The sequence below is a fragment of the Danio aesculapii genome, chromosome 13, assembly GCF_903798145.1.
Source record: "Danio aesculapii chromosome 13, fDanAes4.1, whole genome shotgun sequence".
NCBI lineage: Eukaryota > Metazoa > Chordata > Actinopteri > Cypriniformes > Danionidae > Danio > Danio aesculapii.
The window spans coordinates 4,825,098-4,832,597 of NC_079447.1; the positions used below are offsets into that span (position 1 = coordinate 4,825,098).

At 38.2% G+C, this 7,500-nt stretch overlaps 1 protein-coding gene across 1 annotated transcript in view; it reads left to right on the forward strand.

Annotated features, from left to right (window-relative positions):
• The window catches only part of itga9 (integrin, alpha 9), a 234,721-nt gene that overhangs the window by 9,098 nt on the left and 218,123 nt on the right, over positions 1–7,500 (forward strand). The window lies entirely within an intron of this gene.

Sequence of the window (7,500 nt, forward strand, 5' to 3'; positions counted from 1 at the left end):
GTCAATTTTGAAGCACTTTTAGATATCCTTAAAACTAACATACTGATACTAACAACTAAAAAACGTCATTTTAATTTGACCGGACGTTTGATTATAAAGGTCTGTTGTCAATTTGTGAAGAATGTTTAGTGACTCTTGTGGACGCGAGTCAGATGATATCGCAGTGCCATTACTAGACATTTACTCATCTGCTTGGAGACCAAAATATTTATTGGTTGCGAAATGGTCTTGATCTTGATAATTGCAAGCATATTTCGAAGCAAGTCTTCAGCCGTGCATTCCTATTTATACAGACGTTCATTTCTGGGACAGTGAAATACGTCCTGCAGTTGTTATGGGAGGTAATTCTCCATTTACTAGAATGGCTGTCGTCAAAAAAAAAAAAAAAATAGGTTGAGTCATTTCCTTTTTAGTAACACAGGGCCCATTCAAAGCCATGTTTCGGACGAGCAATTTCAGTTTTTATTTAAAGTAACAGAGTCAGTCGATTGTGCATGATATATCTATATCTATATCTAACCTATTTATATGTTTTGAGCTGCATTTAGGATTGTCTTCAGAAACATGTTTTGTTGTGCTGGTTGAAAGTCTCATCCCATTCCAAGTAATGATTAAAGTAAATGATCTAAATGTATTTATATTTTATTTATTTTTATATTCTGTGTATGGCATAAGATTAAAAAATGTTCATCCAATTAAAATTTGTCTGGCAGACAATTCCCATAATTCTGATAAGTAGCCAAAACTGTCTGTCAAATGGAGATTTGTACATCTGCACACTCGTTCATGCAGATCCACTGTTCGCGCATGCACGTGCGCCATGTTCACCTGCACATGAGACAGTCACAGCGGTAAAAACAAAAGCTCAATCAAAACTTTCTAAAATCCTGAATCAATATTGGAGTTACTTTTGCACGCTGGAGGAAGAATGACACCGTGGCTGAAGTATTTCTGTTAGACAGGTTATGTTCTGTGTTAAAACTATTTTAGTCACACAAAGCTGATGTAGATTGTGTTGTTATGAATGGGTTATAGGCATAAGTGTTGTTCAGCCACTGAAATCTCCCGCTGAAAGATTGATGTGACTATTTTCAGTTTCATAAGGACCTTTTACAGCATCGATAATGCAGATTTTTATTTAGTTTAACAACAAAACATAAGTACATAGCAATATTCCGCCTAGCCTGCTTTAATTAGGTAAAGCAAAGACTAAAGAATGCACAAGACATGCCACTTGAATGTTTTTGAATGGGGAAAAGTGTAATGGTCAATATGGTGAATAAAACCCTGACCACTAGTACAGGAGCCAATCATTGATCGCCATTTGGCGAATAAATCCCACCTTCTAGTACAGAAGCCAATTATCAATCGCTATATGGCGAATAAATCCCACCTTCTAGTACAGGAGCCAATCATCAATCGCTATATGGCGAATAAATCCCACCTTCTAGTACAGGAGCCAATCATCAATCGCTATATGGCGAATAAATCCCACCTTCTAGTACAGGAGCCAATCATCAATCGCTATATGGCGAATAAATCCCACCTTCTAGTACAGGAGCCAATCATCAATCGCTATATGGCGAATAAATCGCACCTTCTAGTACAGGAGCCAATCATCAATCGCTATATGGTGAATAAATCCCACCTTCTAGTACAGGAGCCAATCATCAATCGCTATATGGCGAATAAATCCCACCTCCTAGTACAGGAGCCAATCATCAATCTCTATATGGCGAATAAATCCCACCTTCTAGTACAGGAGCCAATCATCAATCGCTATATGGCGAATAAATCCCACCTTCTAGTACTGGAGCCAACCATTGATCATTATATACTGATGATTCTCCATGCGAGGGGCTCAGACCAGACGTGAGTTTCTGTAGATTTTGTGTGATTTAGACTTTTAGAAATTAAACTAAAGAGACAGTTTTTTAAATTTGAATGGTGATTCCTATTAGGAAATTCAACCCTGCGCTTGGCAAGAAGTTTTAGAGAATTTGATGTTTCCCCATTCAGACAGAATGCCCGAGCATACTGCCTGAGAGGTATTTCAAAGATGGCCGCCGAGTGAAATGGCTTGCCTTAAAAAAACTTTGGGTGAAGTTGGTTTTATATTCACATTGGTTGTTTTTTGAAACGCACTCCCTGTATTGTTCACCATGCTACTTTGAATATTCGGTCTGAAATAGCATGTAAGTATGGCTTAGTAATAAGGGTAATTTCTGCACCCGCCAGACAAGCACTAATCATACAGTAGTCACTTTAGGACAAAGCGCGTGAGAGAGTGAGACCAGCGATCCTTGCATGCATGAAATATTGCACATTATGACAGGTTTTGCTTGCTACATAAGTGAAAACGTGCTAGATATAACACAGTTTTTCGTCCAGAATTGTTGTATAATAAAGTACTATAAAGTTTTCAAACTGGCGAATGAAGTGATCTGGTGGGTTGTCTTCGGTCATCTTTATGGTGTGCGTTCATGATTTTAGGAGGCTTGGCCTTTGATAGCAGGTGAGGAACTGTGTTTTCAAAGATATTATGCTAATGGATAGCATTTTGGCAGATCACCTACTGCACCTTTAATGTATTATCATATGACGTGAAGTGATTATTGTCAAGTATGGCTACCCATACTCGAAATTGGTCCTTTAAAAAAATAGTAAAATCATAGCTCTTGTGAGCACAATTTGCAAATGACAGTGCACCTTTCATTACATTCAATTTCAAAGATCAATTTGTTATACCCAGACTTATAACTTTGTTCATTTATAGCAGTATAAACTAGTGGTTCTACTTGGAAATTAGGCCCAATCCCAATTCTATTGTTGTACCCATACCCCTTCCCCTTTCCCTTGGTCAGAATGTTGTGGGACTGCTATACAAGAGTTATTATTAAGGATTATAGATAGCTAAATTTAGAGAAATTTTCTTACTCCTTGGTTTCGAGTGTGGCCCTGAAAAATCTCAGTTCGAAGGGCTATCTACCCCTTCCCCTTAGCCTTACGCCTTCAAGCTAAAGAGAATTGGGACACCTCTACCTAAGCGGAAGGGCTAAGTGGTAGAATTGTGATTGGGCCTAAATGAATTAGAATCAAGATGGACTAATTTGATTATTTTGCCCTTTGGTGTTCACTAATTCATGGCACATTCTTACCACACACATTAGCGAGAACAAATAGTTTGTTTATTACCTTCCTGGTGATTAGTAATCCCGCGTTATAGTATCATCTTAATTTAAAAAGAGCACACTTCCAGAATGCAAGCATCTCAAACATCCCAGCAAAACCATAGTAGCCCTTCAGACATGATAAAATAAAGACATAAAGAAGACGTAAAGACGTATAACATACTAACAATGTTCTAGCTAGCACCCAGAACCGATTAGCAATAACTTGGAAACTAAACAAAACATCTCACAAAACAACTGGGAATCAAACCTGCAACCCCCTAACCGTTGGACCACCTGACCATTTGCATCTCAAATATGGAAAGATATGTGGATGATGTGACAATATGATTGACAGGGCTGTAACTAAGCAACAGAATGGGGGAGTCCCAAAGTCCCAAAGCTTGCACACTGTACTCTACACTTACAGATGCGAATTGGGATGCACAAGTGTGATAGAGAAAGTGGCTGTTTCTGAATTCCAAGGACGCAGAGAACGAAGAGCGGTCTTGCCAGGTTCCCTCAGAAGAACGAACTCGGGAGACCATGAGAACAGAGAACGCCTCCTCTGAGAAATGAGATGTTGCGATCTTTCTGATGGTCACATGACCTTCATTATGTAAACTATAATTATGTAAACATTACAGCATTCATACAGCGATTTATTGTTTTTTCCCTTTTCAATATATATATATATATAACATGCACAAAAACCTTACATTACAAATATATTTTGTGCAATATAAATAAAACAGATTTTAATACGAATTTCAGCAAATAACCCCCCCCCCCCTAACGTGTTTATGCATTTATTAAGATTTTAATGTTAATTTTTACTTTCACCTTCTGATTTAGGGTAACTCCTGAGATAAATAAGTTATATCTAGGGCCAGACGGAATCTGCGGACGTTTTTTGCTATTTCTGGAGAGAATTTTGTTAAAAATCTGCAGATTTCTGCTGAATTATTTTGGGAGTATCATAACTAAAACCTTTATATGTGAAATAAAAAATAGTATCTTTTTAACTTTTATTTAATGTTTAAAATGCAAATCCAATTAGATTCACATCATTTGGTAAACAAAGCAAGTCTCTCATATATTATATCTAATGAAAGACAGAAAATATTCTTTTACAAACTGCATTGTACATAAATCAGATGAACATTTTCACATTAGTCAATATTATTACTGTAATTAATAAAAATAACTGAATAAATATAGATTTACACACATTTACACAAGTAAATAAACAGAATTAATGATGGGCTAAAATTCTGCGGAAAATCTGTGGAATTCTGCGCGTGCAGATTCCGTGTGGGCCTAGTAATATCTCTGAACTTTAATATTAAACCGGTATAAATTGCTGCGCTTCCCACTAGAGGTCTGCATTAATGCGGCTGTACCGCAGGAGCAAGGGGAAGGGGGGATGTAATGTAAAATTTGAATGTGAGAGTGCGCCCGTCCACTGTCATGCTGTGTGTCGCTTGTAATAGGCTGACTGGACTCTGTAACATCCAGCTGGGTATTTTTTGGGAGGCCCATTTAATCGCTATGCAGTCTTCCTTGGCCCAAAAGGTACCTGCTACATGTATAGAAATAATGCTGATATGATGTATGAAACGCAATCGGTAGTTGGCAAATGTATTGAGTGGTTATCTTAGTAAATCTGAGTTTGGAGTATCCACACTTAAGCATCACGCGGCACTCATGTCTCATCACAAAGGGGCACACAAAACGAACATTTAGCCTACAGTCCTTGCACAACCTACACTTGTATCTGTTGTCTCTCTCTTTTGGTAGTACCCGATTTAAACGTGAGATTTTCTCCACTCTTGTCTCCCAGTGTTTATTTTCAACTCTAAGTTAAGCGAACATCTGATTGGTCATGATTTAAATAAACAACCTGGATATTTATTGCACTTCCTTGTGATATGGATATCGTATATATTGTCACGATAATTTTTCGATATATATATATATATATATATATATATATATATATATATATATATATATATATATATATATATATATATATATATATATATATATATATATATATATATATATATTTCAGCTCTCGTTAGATTTCCTTCAGTTATCTGTTAAACACACACAATAGATTTGGGTCATGCAATAGATTTGTGTTGGGGCAACATGAAGGAATTAAGTTAGCTTATTAGTTTTTACAAACTTAAGTGGATTGAACATGAAAAGATTAAGTTGTTCCCTGCTCTTTCAGTTCATTTTAAATAAGTAGTTTGAACAAACAGCAAACCTCATTTTTGGAGTGTACAAACATATCTTCTTCTCTTACTGAACACAACCAGAACAGCTCATAGATGTGAAAACAAACATGTCTGGTACAGAGATTGCCGAGAGGAACCAGTGTCCGTGATCTGATGAGATGTTTATAAATTAAAGAACATTCCTCGCGCCTTGAAGTGATGGCCAAGAAAATTACTCTTGCGGTTTTTCCTCCAGTTTTGACCTTGTGAAATATATCCGTGTTCAGCGAGTCGTGTGTTTTGGACTGAGATTCGCTGCTAATTGTTGAAAATAATGTTTCGTCTGTATCCCAAGCTAATTTCGCCTTGGGTTTTGACAGTTTGTGTTTTCCTCCTTACTCGAGATCTGGCGCTCGTCTTTGTGTGCTTTGGATGCTTCGCAGCTATTGGGGGCAAAAGCATTAACTTCAAACAACTTCAATAAGACGTGATGAGAACCATTTGTTCCACCTTTGACAAGCTGCTGTTCAGGAGGTAAAAGGTGGATTCCTTGACAAATCTCTTGTAATAGCATGAAGTTCCATCCTGGAAAACTTAACTAGTCGGTCATGATCCTTCCGCATACACTGGCATCACAACTTTGGGGTCAGGAAGTAGCAATTTCTATTCAATAAGTATTTATTGCATTAAATTAACCAGAAGTGACTGTAAAAACCTTTATAGTTTTGCAAAGTGTTTTCATTAGAGCAGTGTTTCCCAATTCTGTTCCTGGAGGCACACCAGCAGTACATATTTTGGATGTCTCCCTTACCTGCCCCATTAACATCAGGCTTTGGAGTCTCTTCTAATGTTCTACTGAGTTGATTCAGGTGTGTTTGATTAGGGAGATATTGAAAATGTGTACTTTTGGTGTGCCTTTAGGAACAGGGTTGGGAAATACTGCGTTGAAGAACCCCTCAGACCATCAAAAAATTATTTTACATTTTTAATATAATGTGTATTTATATAGCTCATTTATTGTGTATGGCCATACATCCAAAGTGCTTCACAATCATGAGGGAAGGGGGGGGGGGTCTCTCTCCACACCACCTCCACCAATATGCATGTAATCCATAACATGGATGATGCAACGGCAGCCACAGGACAACAGCACCAGTGCTTCACCACACACCAGCTATTGGTGAAGTGGAGAAACAGTGATGGAGCCAATTTGGTGTATGGGGATGATTAGAAGGCCATGATGGGTAAGGGCCGATATAGGGAATTTGGCCAGGACACCAGTGTAACACCCCTACTCTTTATGAGAAGTGCCATGGCATTTTTAATGGCCACAGAGAGTCAGGACCTCGGTTTAACGTCTCATCCGAAAAACGGTGCTCAGTATAGTGTCCCCTTCACTATACTGGGGAATTAGGACCACAAGTTGAGCGCCCCCTGCTGGTCTCACTAACACCACTCCTAAGAGCAACCTCGATTTCCCATGTGGTCTCCCTTCCAGGTTCTGACCAGGCTCAGCCCTGCTTATCTTCAGTGAGTAACCGGTCTTGGGCTGCATGGTGATATGGCTGTTTTAACAAAAATATGAATGAATATGAAGTCTCCCGTATTTCACACCCATCTCCCGCCACCCTCTCATTTTATCTCCCCGGTCTTAATTTTTTTGGTACAGTCTTCATCAGAGGGAAAATCTGATCGCAACGGGCAGTAAGCGGCTGTCAGTGAACATGTCATACAAATGATCAAATGATTTTAGCCTAGGATTTCAGGAATCTTTTAAGATTTCCCAAATTAGTCTCACGGCTGAAATCTCACAGTGTGAGCTGGGCTTTAATCGATTTGTGTTGGGACAACCTGAATGAATAGCATGGAACCGTGCATTTATTTTTTTACAGTGTATGCCTTTCACACCGACTGTGTCTGCAGCACACACTGCATCGGCAGCTGCTACACAGATCAATCTATCTCTGTCTATTCTGTTTAGTTACCTATCTATCTATATATATATAAATACTTTTTTATTTTTGACTTTTCATCTGCACCAAGGCCCCGGCAACTTCCTATGTTGTTTCCTTAACCTGCAAGTCTTTATTTTACAAATTATA